Here is a 17,102-nt window from a genome sequence, read left to right on the forward strand (position 1 = left end):
ACTGCTGTGCTATGGATGTGGACCGGCTGCATGACTATTGCTGTGGATGCAGAATTCCTGTTGAACTAGAGGGGAGCAGACAGCCGTCCCAGCTCAGTGCTCAGTCTAGTCTGCTCTCCTGCTTCAGAGGTGCTTCGCTTGCTGCCAATAATATTAGGCTTATTAACAGGTGGCCCAACTGGGACTCTTCACCACAGATCAGCATGTGGAGCAGGGGCCATTCTCAGCCACCATGCCACCCTGCTACCGCCTTCCCTTTGTGCCACAGCCTCCTGCCCCATCCCACGTCTCTCAGAATCCTCTCCCCATTCTTCCCACTCTCTGTCTGCCTGGAGGAACATTAGCACTATAAATTGCAATAAATATTTAAGTATGGGTTTTCCCATTTATCTTTCTGTGTGCTCCAGTAATTAAGCACGGTCTGTCTGGATGCTGCCTTCCATAGCTCGCTGTCTCTCCCTGTCGCTCGCTGTTTCTTGCTGTTTCTCCCTGTCGCTCTCTGTCTCTCCCTGTCTCTCCCTGTCTCTCTCTGTCTCTCTCTGTCGCTCCCTGTCTCTCCCTGTCGCTCCCTGTCTCTCCCTGTCGCTCCCTGTCTCTCCCTGTCGCTCCCTGTCGCTCCCTGTCTCTCCCTGTCGCTCCCTGTCTCTCCCTGTCTCTCCCTGTTTCTCCCTGTTTCTCCCTTTCTCCCTGTTTCTCTCCGTTTCTCCCTGTTTCTCCTTGTTTCTCTCTGTTTCTTCTTGTTGCTCATTGTCTCAGTGATGTATTCTGACACTAGATAAACACCAGACAGTTTCACTACAACCTTTCAGACACATGGCGTAGTCAGATACTGTAGCCAGTAGTTAGAGGCTGTAGCTAGACACCAAGCAGGTCCATTACATGGTGTAGTTAGAGGCTGTAGGTAGACACCAGACAGTTCCACTACATGGTGTAGTTAGAGACTGTAGCTAGACACCAGACAGTTCCACTACATGGTGTAGTTAGAGACTGTAGCTAGAAACCAGACAGTTCCACTACATGGTGTAGTTAGAGACTGTAGCTAGAAACCAGACAGTTCCACTACATGGTGTAGTTAGAGACTGTAGCTAGACACCAGACAGTTCCACTACATGGTGTAGTTAGAGGCTGTAGCTGGACACCAGACAGTTCCACCATTAGCGCCCACTGTACTGCTGTGCTGAAGGTCAAGCAGTGTTCGATGTAGTGGCCAGGACATGTTGGCTGGTCTCTCTAGCTAGTATGCTAGAAAGACAGACAAACAATGTGATTGGCCTTTTAGGTCAGTGTGTGTTAGTGTTGTGTAACCAAAGGATCCAGGCCTGTAGAATCCCCTCCAGTTGTTGCCCATCTGATCTGTGTCATGGAAGAGCACAGCTGTTTCTGTTCTGTCTCCAGGGCCTCCAGCCTAGAGAGAAACCAGCTGACACTGCACCAGCAGCCAATGGACAAACTCGCCCAGTCATCACACTGGCCCTGTCCTACCAGAGGCTTGGATTGGAGAACAGGGTGTGGTTCTACGTTGTCACATTAGCAGTGAGGGTAGGGCAGGTAGCTCTGCAGGGTGAGGCTCTCGCTTTGGGATCAGCTTGCAGATTTGAAGTGAGCAGGACAGAATGGTGCAGGGTAGAAGGGCCTCATTGCTACAGTACGCGTGTGGACTGTTAAACTGTTGGTCTGTGGGCCTATGTTCTGACAGAACTCTGCTTTATGTGTGGAACTGCTCTGTTCTGCTGTTGGCGTGGACCAACAGGCACGATCACCCCAAGGGGACAGTGTTCAGGCTTCCTTCCCATTTACACAGAGAGGAGAGGACACAGGAGACTGGGGGCCTCAGCTCAGTGAGTGAAACCAGGACAGAGGAGAGGAGTGGGAAGCAGAGCCAAACGACACAACACGCCACATTTATCTGCCCAGTTAGCTGTCTCCCTTCCTCCCTCTGGCTCTGACCAGATTCACAGGCTCCTACAGTCATTAGAGCATAGGGAGGAGCTACAGGTAGCTACAGAGAGGGAATGTATACAGACAGGGATGTGTACAGACAGGGATGTGTACAGACAGGGATGTGTACAGACAGGGATGTGTACAGACAGGGATGTGTACAGACAGGGATGTGTACAGACAGGGATGTATAGAGACAGGGATGTATAGAGACAGGGATGTGTACAGACAGGGATGTGTACAGACAGGGATGTGTACAGACAGGGATGTAATACAGACAGGGATGTAATACAGACAGGGATGTAATACAGACAGGGATGTAATACAGACAGGGATGTATACAGACAGGGATGTATACAGACAGGGATGTATACAGACAGGGATGTATACAGACAGTGATATAAGGACATTGGGCAAGATGAGAGGCCATCTGCTGGAGGGTATGGTGATGATCTTTAGGTGACATACTGGTAACAGTTTAACTTGGCCAAGAAACACAGTCTGAGTATATCCCCTCTGGCAGAGAGGGAAGAAAGGGGGGGGGAGGGATAGTGAGTGAGAGAGTGATAGAGAGAGAGGCGAATCTGTGAAGAGTTCAGAAGTATGTTGCAGAAGGAAGATGGGAGGGACGTTTGCAATGCTCCTCAAAGACGGAAATAAAATGATCATCAGAAAGCCTGGGTATAATCTGCTGTGAATAGAGAGTTATTACAATGTGCCTCCATGTGATAAACAGCAGGCTGTCAGACGCTAGCAAGCTTAAATGAGCTCTCGAAAGGAAGCAGGAACTCTGGTAACTGGTACAAAGTGGAGAGCCTGAGTTATCATACTCTCAAATGCTGTGGCTTGAATTGTGACACGGGAGCCAGATAGGAGATATACTTTTGATTTATTTGAGAAGCAAGGTTTTTTCCCCCCTTATTAGCCAACAACAATCTGACAATCAGTTCTTACGAAATCAGCGCAAAACAAAGTCAAAAGGGAAAATGCTTTCTGCTGATTTTATCATTCAAGTGTTTATTTTTTTCTCTTTATTTTGTAACGTCCCTGGAGGGGTGCGCGTCCCAGGTGGTGTCGCACTCGGTGCCTCCCCCTGTCCCTCTGTCCCCCCTCAATCCCACAAAGGGAATATGGGCATGAGATTGTTCCTCAGCTCACCCCTTCCCTCCCTCCAAACCCCCAGTATTACCGTGCTCCATGCATGTGTCTCTGCTAGCCTACAATATCTTAAGGTGTGAGTTGGAAAGGGTAGACATCTCCAGATTTCCCCATGGATTCCAGCATCACAGCTAAGGCAGGTTGAGACCCATATCACACAAAGGGAATTCCATCTCTCCAGATTGAGGGCACAGGCAGTGGGACATCTTTATGGGACTGTGCATATGCCTGTTACAGACTGCATGTCTGTAACCCCATGTAACAGTGGAAGTGAGAGAAACCAGTGGGATTTTTGTTCTCATTTTCCTACAAAGATATCAGAAAAACAAGACCTTTCTAAACCCTTGATATGTTTGGTGTTAGCATGTAGTTATTTCCATTATCATGATGGGTATTTAGTCAATTCCTCAAGCTAGTCCTATGGCATCAGGACAGTGAGAATCTTGACCCCCAAAGCCGTTTACTATTCCCAGGTCATCACGATCACACTATTCTCAGTATACAGCATAGTACGCACTCTCCCTCCCTCCCCAGTCACTTATTTTCTCTCAACTACAGTAAATGACAAAATGGTGGCCGGCAGTCACCATGGTAAATCCCTGACAGTACATCTATCTGCATTGCGGTTTGGCAGGCAGGCCAGAGCCCAGGCAGGCCAGAACCCAGGCAGGCCAGAACCCAGGCAGGCCAAAGCCCAGTGTGTCTCTTCACTGGTTAATCCCTCACTAAACTGGGAAGAGGAGGAAAGGGGGGGGGGGGGGATTCTACTGATGTGAATCATGTCACGTCACATCTGGGGGGGGTACTGTAGTGTTGTGATGGCAAGGCACACAACACCAGCATTCTGGGTTTCCACTGCTGCTAAGTGTCTGTGTTCGTTTGTTTGTATCCTATCTGTTCTTGGCGGTGTTGGGTAATGATTCTGAGAGTAGCCAGGGAACCCCAGAAGGGGCTTGTGTTGTTGGGAGCTAAGCAGCGTGTTGTGACATGCCAGCAGCCCCAAATGGCTTTAGAAGCAAATGACAGTGAGTGCATGGTGCACAGTGTCCAGCCCCAGCCCCTCCCATGTAAATCTGTAATTAACACTTGGCAATTATTCTCTCGGGTATGCAATCTGGTTTCCGCTCAGGTTATGGACGTGTCACTGCAACCATAAAGGTACTCGAGGATGTCACCATTGCCCTTGATTCTAAGCAATATTGTGCTGCAATTTTTATTGACTTGGCCAAAGCTTTTGATACGGTAGACCATTCCATTCTTGTGGGCCGACTAAGGAGTATTGGTGTCTCTGAGGGGTCTTTGGGCTGGTTTGCTAACTACCTCACTCAAAGAGTGCCGTGTATAAAGTCAGAACATCTGCTGTCTCAGCCACTGCCTGCCACCAAGGGAGTACCCCAAGTCTCGATCCTAGGCCCCACACTCTTCTCAATTTACATCAACAACATAGCTCAGGCAGTAGAAACTCTCTCATCCATTTATATGCAGATGACACAGTATTATACTCAGCTGGCCACTCCCTGGAGTTTGTGTTAAATGCTCTACATCAAAGCTTTCTTAGTGTCCAACAAGCTGTCTCTACCTTTAACCTTGTTCTGAACACCTCCAAAACAAAGGTCATGTGGTTTGGTTAGAAGAATGCCCCTCTCCCCACAGGTGTGATTACTACCTCTGATGGTATAGAGCTTGAGGTAGTCACCTCATACAAGTACTTGGGAGTATGGCTAGACGGTACACTGTTTTTCTCTCAGCACATATCAAAGCTGCAGGTTCAAATTAAATCTAGACTTGGTTTCAAATCAAATCAAACTTTATTTGTCACAAACAAGTGTAGATTTTACTGTGAAATGCTTACTTACAAGCCCTTAACCAACAGTGCAGTTCAAGAAGAAGAAAATATTAGACTAAAATAAAAAAGTAACACAATAAGAATAACAATAACGAGGCTATATACAGGGGGCACCGGTACCGAGTCAGTGTGCGGGGATACATGCTGGTTGAGATAATCTGTACATGTAGGTGGGGGCGAAGTGACTATGCATAGGTAACAAACACCCAGTGAGCAGCAGCAGTGTACAAAAGGGAGGGGGGGGGGGGGGGGGGTCAATGTAAATTGTCTTGGGGCAATTTTATGAATTGTTCAGCAGTCTTATGGCTTGGGGGTAGAAGCTGTTGAGGAGCCTTTTGGTCCTAGACTTGGCGCTCCGGTACCGCTTGCCATGCGGTAGCAGAGAGAACAGTCTATAACTTGGGTGACTGGAGTCTCTGACAATTTTATGGGCTTTCCTCTGACACCGCCTATTATACAGGTCCTGGATGGCAGGAAGCTTGAAACTTGAAACTCTCGACCCTCCCAACTGCCTAGCCAGGGTGCAATGATCACGTTCCCGCACTGACTGACTGTGAGGAGGCTCATTGATTTAACTTTACGTTAGCCTACATGATACACCAGTAAAGTAATAAAATATATAGCTGTCGGCTATATTAGCCACGACTTACCGTTCTTTGTGCAGCTTCAAATGTCGAACAAAGTTGGAAGTTGTTGCGCCTCAGTCTGCCATTTACTTCCTGCATGTTTTGCAAGTTGCAATCCGTTTTTGGGTGATACAGCGTAGTCATTATATCCGAAAATAATAATTTTGGGTATCATCTTTCCAAGGGCTCCATCTGAACTTTCTTTCAGCTCGCCCAATTTGATTGTCTGCTGTCCGATTCAAACTGTAATCCGTTAAATGAAGAGTTGATGCTGCACACTTTTTTTAATAGCATCATTTTTTATACTTGGGCTTGGGGAGGGAATCAAGTCAGGTCGAGTCATAAGGCTCAAGTCCAAGTCAAGTCACGAGTCATTGGAGTTAAAGTCAAAGTCGAGTTGCAAGTCATCATATTTGTGACTCGAGTCTGACTCGAGTCCAAGTCATGTGACTCGAGTCCACACCTCTGTTATTGGGCACGGACAACAGCACAAAGGGCAAGAAGGTAGATACAACAATACATCACACAACGCAGCCACAACTGTCAGTAAGAGTGTCCATGATTGAGTCTTTGAATGAAGAGATTGAGATAAAACTGTTCAGTTTGAGTGTTTGTTGCAGCTCGTTCCAGTCGCTAGCTGCAGCGAACTGAAAAGAGGAGCGACCCAGGGATGTGTGTGCTTTGGGGACCTTTAACAGAATGTGACTGGCAGAATGGGTGTTGTATGTGGAGGATGAGGGGTGCAGTTGATATCTCAGATTGGGCGGAGTGAGGCCTAAGAGGGTTTTACAAATAAGCATCAACCAGTGGGTCTTGCGACAGGTATACAGAGATGACCAGTTTGTTGACGACACAACAGTGGTAGGCCTGATCACCGACAACGATGAGACGGCCTATAGGGAGGAGGTCAGAGACTTGATCGTGTGGTGCCAGAACAACAACCTCTCCCTCAATGTGAGCAAGAATAAGGAGCTGATCGTGGACTACAGGAAAAGGCGGGCCAAACAGGCCCCCATTAACATCGACGGGGCTGTAGTGGAGTAAATCCTGCCTGATGTTACTGCTGTTCCTAAAACCATTGCCATACGTTAGCCTACTGTAACCACACAGAGAGAGAGTGTGTGTGTGTGTGTGTGTGTGTTAAGGCTGAGGGATTGTGTACAAGCCTACATCGCCCGATTGGGCCCCATAGCAATCCTCGATAGTCGATCGCTATGGTGGGGCGGGGGGGGTCTTTCTCATGACTACCCATGTATTTCCATGAAAATATAACATTTATTTGGAAAGTAATCAATATATAGATATTTTACATTTGGTGAAGAGCACATTATGACTGGTTTAGGACTCAAAACTCAAAGTTTAGGACTTGAGACTTGACTTGATACTTGACGGTCTTGACTTGGGACTTGACTTGGGACTTGAGTGCTATGACTTGAGACTTACTTGTGACTTGTAAAACAATGACTTGGTCCCACCTCTGCCCAATAATGTTTGTACCATGTTTTGTGCTGCTACCATGTTGTATTGCTACCATGTTGTTGTCATGTTGTGTTGCTACCATGCTGTGTTGTCATGTGTTGCTGCCATTTTATGTTGTGGTCTTAGGTCTCTCTTTATGGAGTGTTGTGTTGTCTCTCTTGTTGTGATGTGTGTTTTGTCCTATATTTATATATATACATCTTTTTTTTATCCCAGGCCTCCGTCCCCGCAGGAGGCCTTTCCCCTTTTGGTAGGCCGTCATTGTAAATAACTGTTATTAACTGATTTACCTAGATAAATAAAATTTAAAAAAAATTAAAATGAGGTAGGGTCTCTTTGGGGAAGGACTAATGGAAGAAGGTCCTGAAGCTGATTAGTCCTGAATGCTACTGAGGCTCCAGAGACCCTCTGGAACTGTGCTTTGTACATTAACCCATTTCTTCCCAAATACACCCATTTCATAGCCCTAAATCATACACCCATATCTTAGCCCTAAATGCCCTATTTGTTACTTATAAACCCTAGTTCCTTTGCCAATACACATCATCCCTGTTACTTGCCTATCTCAGCCCTGTTACCCACTTTCTTTAGGCCTGCATTCCCCAAGTCACCAACAGTAACCTATATTCAGCTATTCACTGCACATTCCAACCCTGTTATTTGTATATCTAAGTCCTGTGCCCTCTGACCTTTTATAGGCTAATCATGTCATAGATAAACTCATAGTAAAGGGGTATAACACATGTGCCCCAGCCCCATGAACCTTTTTCCTACCACAAACGTTTTGCCAGAAAGAATGTGAATGGGCAATAGGCAATAGACCATCCACACCCATACCTGTATGAGCCTTCTGTATCCTTACACCTCATTACTCATATAAACCAGGTAAATCCATGGGCATACTCATAAGACCAGTCAACCCCAGTGCACAAGCATCAGCATTCATATAAACTAGGTCTACACATGTACTTCAGCACCACTATTCTTACAGACCAGGTATACACCTGCACATCTAACTCCAATATAGATTTTTTTTCAAACAGGTCTACTACTACATGTCAGCTCCAATTGTCATAAAAATAGGTGTACTTCTGCATTTCAGCCCCGATATTGATAAAAACCAAACCAGGTCGACAGCTGTACTTCAGTTCCAGTTTACATACCTACAAAGTGTGCACCTGTGATTGAACCTAATTCGTCAACTAAGCCAGATCTAAACGTGCCGAAGCCTGAAAACTCAAACTGTAAACCAGGACTTCCCCTGCACCTCAGCTCCAGTACGTCTGTAAACCAGGCCTACACCTTTGACTGAGTCCCAATAACTAGATCTACACCTGAATATCTCAGCCCAAATACCCACATGAACCAGGTTTACACCTGTGGCTATGTCCCAATAATCTGATAAACCAGGTCTACCATTGTGCAAGAGACACTTAACAAATGTATTGACATAACATATTTGTTAAGTTTTTTTTACTTGTTCAGTTTATGGGTCTGTACATAACCAATTCCCCCTAAACTAACAACATATGAAGTTGTACAGTCAATCATTGATTTAAATGTATGTAAAGGATAATGGTAAAATGATCTGTAAGATCATCTTGATCTAATTTATCCATAACCCAATTCAACTTCAATCTACTGAAAATAGCAGATTATTTCTATGATTAAATATATACAGTGCTTTTGGAAAGTATTCAGACCCTTTGACTTTTTCCACATTTTGTTACTTTACAGCCTTGTTCTTAAATTGATTAAATCATTTTTTCACCTAATCAATCTCCACACAATACCCCATAATGATATGGTTTTTAGAAATGGTTTCAAATGTATTAAAATAAAAAAAAATACAAAATAAATGCCTTATTTACATAAGTATTCAGACCCTTTGCTTTAAGACTCGAATTTTACCTCAGGTGCATCCTGTTTCCATTGATCATCCTTGAGATGTTTCTACACCTTGATTGGAGTCCACCTGTGTTAAATCCAATTGATTGTACATGATTTGGAAAGGCACACATCTGTCAATATACAGTAAGGTCCCACAATTGACAGTGCATGTCAGAGCAAAATCTAAGTCATGAGGTCGAAGGAATTGTCTGTAGAGCTCCGAGACAGGATTATGTCGAGGCACAGATCTGGGGAGGGTATCAAAAAATGTCTGCAGCATTGAAGGTCCCCAAGAACACAGTGGCCTCCATCATTCTTAAATGGAAGAAGTTTGGAACCACCAAGACTCTTCCTAGAGCTGGCAAACATTTCTAAAAAAACGTTTTTGCTTTGTCATTGTGGGGTATTGTGTGTAGATTGATTGAGGAAAACATATAGTTTAATCAATTTTAGAATACAGCTGTAACGTAACAGAAAGTGGAAAAAGTCAAGGGGTTTAAATACTTTCCGAATGCACTGTACAAGGTGGAGCCACTGTATTTTCCCATTGGTCACAAATATGACCTCTAAGATATTATCATATACCACAAGCATCACAAACTCAATTTATTAAAAATGAAGACACAGTACAAATGTAAAATTTTTCTCACTATTGTGACTGATGGGATTAAATGGGTTAAGGAAGGGAGCGAGGGAGGGGGAGGGAGGTAGGGAGAGAGCAACTTGGGAATTTTAGTTTTGGTAATACAAAAAAAGAAAATCACCAGGAATTAAGCTCAAATTAGTTTAATTTAGGAAATCCGTTCTCAAGTGTTCACACGAATAAAAAAAGAGACGCGATCGTGTGTCAATGTAATGAAAGTAGGAAATTATTGTTATTTTCAAACACAATCTCTTTTTGGGCTCAATTTGCAGTGTTCAAATGATTATAAAGATGTTACGGACCCCCGACCATCCACTCCGACAACAATCGGCCGGCGGCTGGAACTAGTTTCCTACCCCTGGTGTGGGAGAAAGGGAATAAGGTAGAGAGCTCATACAATTTTATTTAACCTTTATTTTGGACAGGGAGTCATGCTGAGACCAAGTTCTCTTTCTCAGGTGAGCCCTGCATACACATCAGAAACAGCAATACACATCAATATACACTATACTTAAGCCAGAAGGCACGAGGGAGTGTGGTATGAGGGCTGTTCTTATGCATAACGCAACGCGGAGTGCCTGGATACAGCCCTTAGCTGTAGTATATTGGCCATATACCACAAATCCCTGAGGTGCCTTATGTAGAGGAGTAAAAATAAATGTTTTGTCATACCCGTGGTATACGATCTGATATACCACCTGTCAGCCAATCAGCATTCAGGGCTCGAACCACCCAGTTTCTAAACATCAGTAACACACATCAAAAACGTCGTTATCACTATACACATCAATAATACACATCAATATTCACATCAATACACTGAAAGCAAAACAAAATCATAGAAAACACATTTTTCAGTAAAAAGGTCCTCAGTCAGCCTTTTGAATTGCCCTAGTGGCACCAAGTCATCCAACTTTAGAGAGTCTTGCAGATTATTCCACAAGTCAGGTTCAAAAAAACTAAAAGCAGATTTACCTAACTTAGTGTAGATCGAAGGGATCTCCAGAGTTAGCCCTCCCTGAGGCCGGGTCTGGTATCTCGTACGTCTATAAATTAACAATGAAGTAAGGTACGGGGAAATTTATGCAGGAGGGCTTTTTTAAACAAGAAGAGTGCAATGCATTAATCTACACGATTTCAAAGAGGGCCAGCCTACTTTCTGATACAGAAAGAAGGCAGTGTACTGCACCTATCATCCGTAATTAAAACCTAGTGCACTATGATAAACTGCATCCAATGCCTTCAATAGAATGGCAGCTGCATTCATATAGACAATATCCCAATAGTCTATAACCGGTATGCATGTCGACTGAATTATTTTGTTTTCTACTATTTAATGAAAGACAATCAAACCAAGGACATACATCAGCCTACACTAGTAGAGAAAGGTTTCCAAAAGGGTTTCTAAGCTGTCCCCATAGGATACCCTTTTTTGGTTTTAGGTAGAACCCATTTTGGGGGTTCATGAAGAACTCTCTGTGGAAAGGGTTCTACATATAACCCAAAAGGGTTCTACCTGGAACCAAAAAGGGTTCTTCAAAGGGATCTCCTATGGGGTCAGCCGAAGAATCCTTTTAGGTTCTAGATAGCACCTTTTTTCCTAAGAGTTCAGCTGTGGACAAGTTGAGGGACTTGTGTCTTGCACAAGCTGTTGTCATTAGCCTGGGTCTGGCTGGGGGTGTTAATCTGAAGGAGGTTAAAGTCCCCTCTTTTCCACTCCTCAGAGAAACTTCTTACTGCTGAGTTAAGGCTCTAAAATTGGCCCCGAGGTACCCTTTAAAAATGCAAGCTGTTTGATCATATATTTTCACAGCTTGTAAAATATACAATGAGGAAGGTAATATAATATATATATTGAATACTGAATAGTGCATTGGGGAAATGCACATCAATAAACTGAATGTATTATTATTTTGTTGTTTCCAATTAGTAGTTACAGTCTTGTCCCATCGCGGCAACTCCCATACAGACTCAGGAGAGGCGAAAGTCGAGAGCCATGCGTCCTCCAAAACAGGACCCACCAAGCCGCACTGCTTCTTGACACACTGCTCACTTAACCCAGAAGCAAGGCCCTTCAATGTGTCAGAGGAAACACCGTACAGCTGGCAACCTGAAGTCAGCATACATGCGCTTGGCCGCCACAAGGAGTCACTAGAGCACGATGGGACAAGGACATCCCAGCCGGCCAAACCCTCCCCTAACCCGGACAACACTGGGCCAATTGTGAGCCGCCTCATGGGTCTCCCGGTCACGGCCGGCTGCGACACAGCCCGGGCTCGAACCCGGCTCTGTAGTGACGCCTCTAGCACTGAGATACAATGCTTTAGACCTCTGCGCCACTCGGGAGGCTGCATTGGGTAAATCTGAATATTCTTTACCAATTCTTTGTCATAGCTATGTAAATGGTTAGGATTCCCAAACGTCCCTGAACACCCCCTCCCTGGTTATGAAAATAGCCAATTACAAGAGTGAAGCTACCATATCACAGGCATGCCGAGAATATGAGTTACAACACTGTAGAGGACACAGATAACATACCTCTGTAGAGTCCAGAAACACTCAAATGTCTAGGAGTCACCCCGCCAGCATCACTTATCCTCCTTCACAGGTTGTCTCACAGTCACTGGCTGCTGGATTAACTTCTGTTTCTGCTGCCATTGACTGCTCTGCTCTCACAGCCCTGAATTAAATTACATCTAGACTACCTCCACATGATAATGGCACGAAAGTGAATTTAAATTTCATGGCGCACTTAGAGCTCTCCTTTAACACAGAACATTCAGATCACATCAGAAGTGAAGCCAGTGTTATATGCTCCTTTATTTTCTGTTGCCTTGTAGAGAGCTCTGAATGGGGGTGTCAGGGTGCCGATGTTCAAGGCTTCAATGAACACTGTGTCTACCTTACTCATATAGGAGGCACGGATGGAGAGAGGGAGTCAGAGAAGTGGGAGACAAAGACATTTTTAGAAATTATAATTAAGTGGCTGACATCTCTTTTGGGAAAGACAGAGACATAATTGGAAAAAAATTAAAAGGGTTCTCCCATGGGGACAACCGCAGAAACCTTGTTGGTTCTAGATAGCACCTAAGAGTGCAGAGGGACAGAGCCAGAGTCATAGGGACATAGAGAGTAATAGAAGGAAGAATGTGAGAGAGCACAGTATGGCCATATGGAGAGAGGGAGAGATGATAGAGAGTGGGGAGAGCGAGATGAGAGAGTGAGGGAAGGATTGTGCAGTAAAACAGCATCAACGGCTCTAAATCCCTTTCTCTCGTGGGAACAGAGTGTTGGATTGAATTGACTGAGGTTTACGGTTAGAAAGTGGATGCCCTGGAGACCTGATTAGCTTCTCAGTACTGACAATGATTGGATTTATCTAAGTAGCAGAAGAAGAGAAGCAAGGTTCCTTCTGTTAGTGAAGTGATGGATACGAGGATATAACATAATTTCCTGTCAAGCTGGGCGTTATCAGCGACATCACTTCCTCAAGAGAGATCCATCCCCTAGTGGCGGGTTCCCTAGTCCACTGTGTGTCCTCCCCTAGGCTCCAGAGAGAGAGAGAGAGAGACGGTGGCTGTGGCTATGCGGTCGCTTCACCCTTAGCAAAAAGGATTACAAGAGCGTTCTTCGGTGGTCCCCATAGGAGAACCCTTTCCAAAACTGTTCTAACTGGAACCAAAAGGGTTATACGTGGAACCAAAAATGGTACTTCAAAGGGTTTTCCTATGGCGACAGCCGAAGAACCCTTTTAGGTTCTAGATAACACCTTTTTCTCTAAGAATGTATGTGCTAGTAATTCACAACACAAACAGGGAATTATCTTCAAAGCCACTGTTTTTTCTCACTTGGCTAATGCCCTTTTATGCTGAGGGGAATCACATTGTATTGCATTACAAAGCCAAGGATAAATGGATGAATTCCGCAATGACAGTGTTTTATGGGAATAAAGGAGGTTAGAAGACAACAAGAAAACCTAAATCCTTGTCGTCGTTGAAACGGAGCAAATGTCTGTGATAAATCTGATGCTTCCCAGTTCCCACAGCGAGATGTCAACAGGGCAGAGAAAGACAGACTGACAGACAGGTTACAGAGAAAGACAGACAGACAGGTTACAGAGAAAGATAGACAGACAGGTTACAGAGAAAGACAGACAGACAGGTTACAGAGAAAGACAGACAGACAGGTTACAGAGAAAGACAGACAGACAGGTTACAGAGAGACAGACAGACAGGTTACAGAGAAAGACAGACAGACAGGTTACAGAGAAAGACAGACAGGCAGGTTACAGAGAAAGACAGACAGACAGGTTACAGAGAAAGACAGACAGGCAGGTTACAGAGAAAGACAGACAGATTACAAAGAAAGACAGACAGACAGACAGACAGACAGACAGACAGACAGGTTACAGAGAAAGACAGACAGACAGGTTACAGAGAAAGACAGACAGACAGGTTACAGAGAAAGACAGACAGACAGGTTACAGAGAAATACAGACAGGCAGGTTACAGAGAAAGACAGACAGACAGGTTACAGAAAAAGACAAACAGACAGGTTACAGAGAAAGACAGACAGACAGGTTACAGAGACAGACAGACAGACAGGTTACAGAGACAGACAGACAGACAGGTTACAGAGAAAGACAAACAGACAGGTTACAGAGAAAGACAGACAGGCAGGTTACAGAGAAAGACAGACAGGCAGGTTACAGAGAAAGACAGACAGACAGGTTACAGAAAAAGACAAACAGACAGGTTACAGAGAAAGACAGACAGACAGGTTACAGAGAAAGACAGACAGACAGGTTACACATGTAATCTTCAGTAGAGGATCACAAACAAGCACACATTTCAAACAAGCTCACATTTTGACTTCACAACCCAATGAGGCTGATGCTTAGGAGTACCACAGGAGGACTTTCTCATTGTGTTGGACAGGATTGGACAGGAGGACTTGTTCTCTGAAGGAGAGGAAGAATGTGGCTCTTTTTCTAGAATCATTCTGGTTCATCATCAGATCAGTAAATGTTCAAATTTATACCAAGGGATTTCATTTGAATAGACTTCCTGATAAGAGATAGATTAAAATGCTTAGCTCATGGCAGGGCTTAGAATTCATCTCTCAGATGCTCCGGGAATGAATATCTTCATGTTTTTTCTGCCTTTCTTTCTTCTTTTGAAGTCCTATCATTTAGTTTTCCAGATTCACGTTTCTCATCGATTTTCACAGCACTCTGCATTGTTAATACTGCTATTTTATATATGAATTATGCAATAATTCATATATAACCAGGATTAAAGGAATAGGATCCCCCCCAGTTCTAACCATGTTGTTTCGAGGTCTTTTGTCAGGTGCATTTAGTGTCTATATCTGAGTGTGGTTTGCTATCAAACTCCACCTTTCACTTTCAGCTACATCATCCTAATTCAGACGGTCGACCCTTGAACTCCTGTATCTGTTGTTGGTGTTGTGTGTGTGGGTGGGTGCGCACATCTGTGTGTGCATGAGTATTTGTTTAGGGGTGTGTGTGTGTGTGTGTGTGTGAGTGTGTGTGTGTGTGTGTGTGTGTGTGTGTGTGTGTGTGTGTGTGTACATGTGCTTGCGTGTGTGTGTGTATGCCTTGAACTTGATCACGGGATGCAACACGTTAAATAGCAACCCTTCTCCTGCTCCTGCTCCTGCTCCTGCTCCTGCTCCTGCTCCTGCTCCTGCTCCTGCGCCTGCTACCATTTTGGAGGTGACTGGTCACGGTCGACCGCTCGGCATCATCGGCATGCACATGCTCACACTCGGGCTCCACTGTCCTTCATTTTGTAGAGGAGAGGAGGGCGAGGAGATGGAGGAGGATAAATGTGATTCGGAAGGCAGGCTCAGGAGCCTCTGGCTTGATCCAGATGGACAGAGACTTGTCTACATCTGAGAAAGAGGTGAAAGACAGAAGTGAAAGCTGAGCGGAGGTCAGAATTATAAAGACGTCAGTCGGAAAAGAGAGTGTTGAAAAGGAGAGCAGAGAGGGGATTGAAAAGACCGATTTAGAGACAGAGCTAGAGAGAGATGGAGAGAGAGAAAGAGAGGTAGAGACAGGCAGAGAAAAAGAGAGTTGTTGCAGTTGTTGCTCTTCCATGAAGCGAGAGCGAGCATTATTTCATTAGCTGGCTCCCTCCCCTTTTCTGCCATGGTGTGTGTGTGTGTGTGTGTGTGTGTGTGTGTGTGTGTGTGTGTGTGTGTGTGTGTGTGTGTGTGTGTGTGTGTGTGTGTGTGTGTGTGTAGTGTGTGTGTGTGTGCGTCAGTAGTAACAGCAGTGAGCCCGTTGAGCACTGTGCGCTCACGTTGAGTGACCCGCTTCCTTCGACTGGGCAGGCCCGGCTTGCCTTCAAAATGGCACCCTATTCCCTATATAGTGCACTACTTTTGACCAGGACCCAGGGCACTATAGGGAATAGGGTGCCATTTTGTAAGCTGCACTAATGTTTCTCTTCAGGCACTGCTGCGGGCACCTCATCACAGGGGTCTGATTCTCAGGGAGCCAGTCACTACCCACTGTCATTAGTGATGTCTCCCTGGAGGTAACAGGTTTCTCTCTCTCCTGGAGAGGGGGAGGGAGGGTGAGAGGTGGGATGGAGGGAGATAGAGGGAGTGTGTGGTTGAGGTCAGTGGCTGGAGGTAACAGGTTTCTCTCCGGGAGACAGGTGGAAGGAGAGAGGGAGTGTGTGGTTATTATGAGGTCTGTGGCCACAGTGTGCCGTACGTTAATGTCTATTATTTCTATATAGCCTCTCCTCTCTGATTTGTATGATTTGTAAGTAATTCCGAAACAGGGCTGACGCAGGGCTATCTATTTTTTAGGGGAACATTCTCAGAGGATGTTCACTCTGACTGTACATTCAGCTTGGGGAAAGAGACACGTAAGGTTACCCCCCCACCCCATCTGTTGTAACAGTATTATGCCTGTATAAAGCATATCAGGGATGATCAGTGTAACCTAGGCTTAATAACTTCTTAGGGCCAGACAACATTCCGCTGAAAAGGCAGTGTGCGAAATTCTAAAATATTTTTTTTAAATATGTAACTTTCATACATTCACAAGTGCAATACACCAGATGAAAGAGAAACTTCTTGTTAATCTACCCATCATGTCCAATTTCAAAAACGCTTTACAGCGAAATCACATCATATGATTATGTTAGGTCAGAGCCTAGTCACAAAAACACACACAGCCATTTTCCAGCCAAAGAGGAGTCACAAAAAGCAGAAATAGAAATAAAATGAATCGCTATGTAACGTTCGTCTTCCTCCTCTTCTGAGGAGGAGTAGGAAGGATCGGAGGACCAATGCGCAGCGTGGTACGTGTTCATGATGAATTTATTAAACACAGAACACTATAACAAAAATCACAAAGAGAATGACACGAAATGAAACAGTCCTGTCTGGTGACATACACAAAGACAGAAAACAATCACCCACGAAACACAGGTGGAGAAAGGCTACCTAAGTATGATTCTCAATCAGAGACAACTAACGA

General features: G+C 44.8%; 1 protein-coding gene across 1 annotated transcript in view; it reads left to right on the forward strand.

Annotated features, from left to right (window-relative positions):
* LOC139412173 (potassium/sodium hyperpolarization-activated cyclic nucleotide-gated channel 2-like) overlaps window positions 1-17,102 on the forward strand; it is an 86,720-nt gene that overhangs the window by 52,940 nt on the left and 16,678 nt on the right. The gene's annotated exons all lie outside the window — the stretch shown is intronic.

Source organism: Oncorhynchus clarkii, chromosome 6, assembly GCF_045791955.1.
Source record: "Oncorhynchus clarkii lewisi isolate Uvic-CL-2024 chromosome 6, UVic_Ocla_1.0, whole genome shotgun sequence".
NCBI classification, from domain to species: domain Eukaryota; kingdom Metazoa; phylum Chordata; class Actinopteri; order Salmoniformes; family Salmonidae; genus Oncorhynchus; species Oncorhynchus clarkii.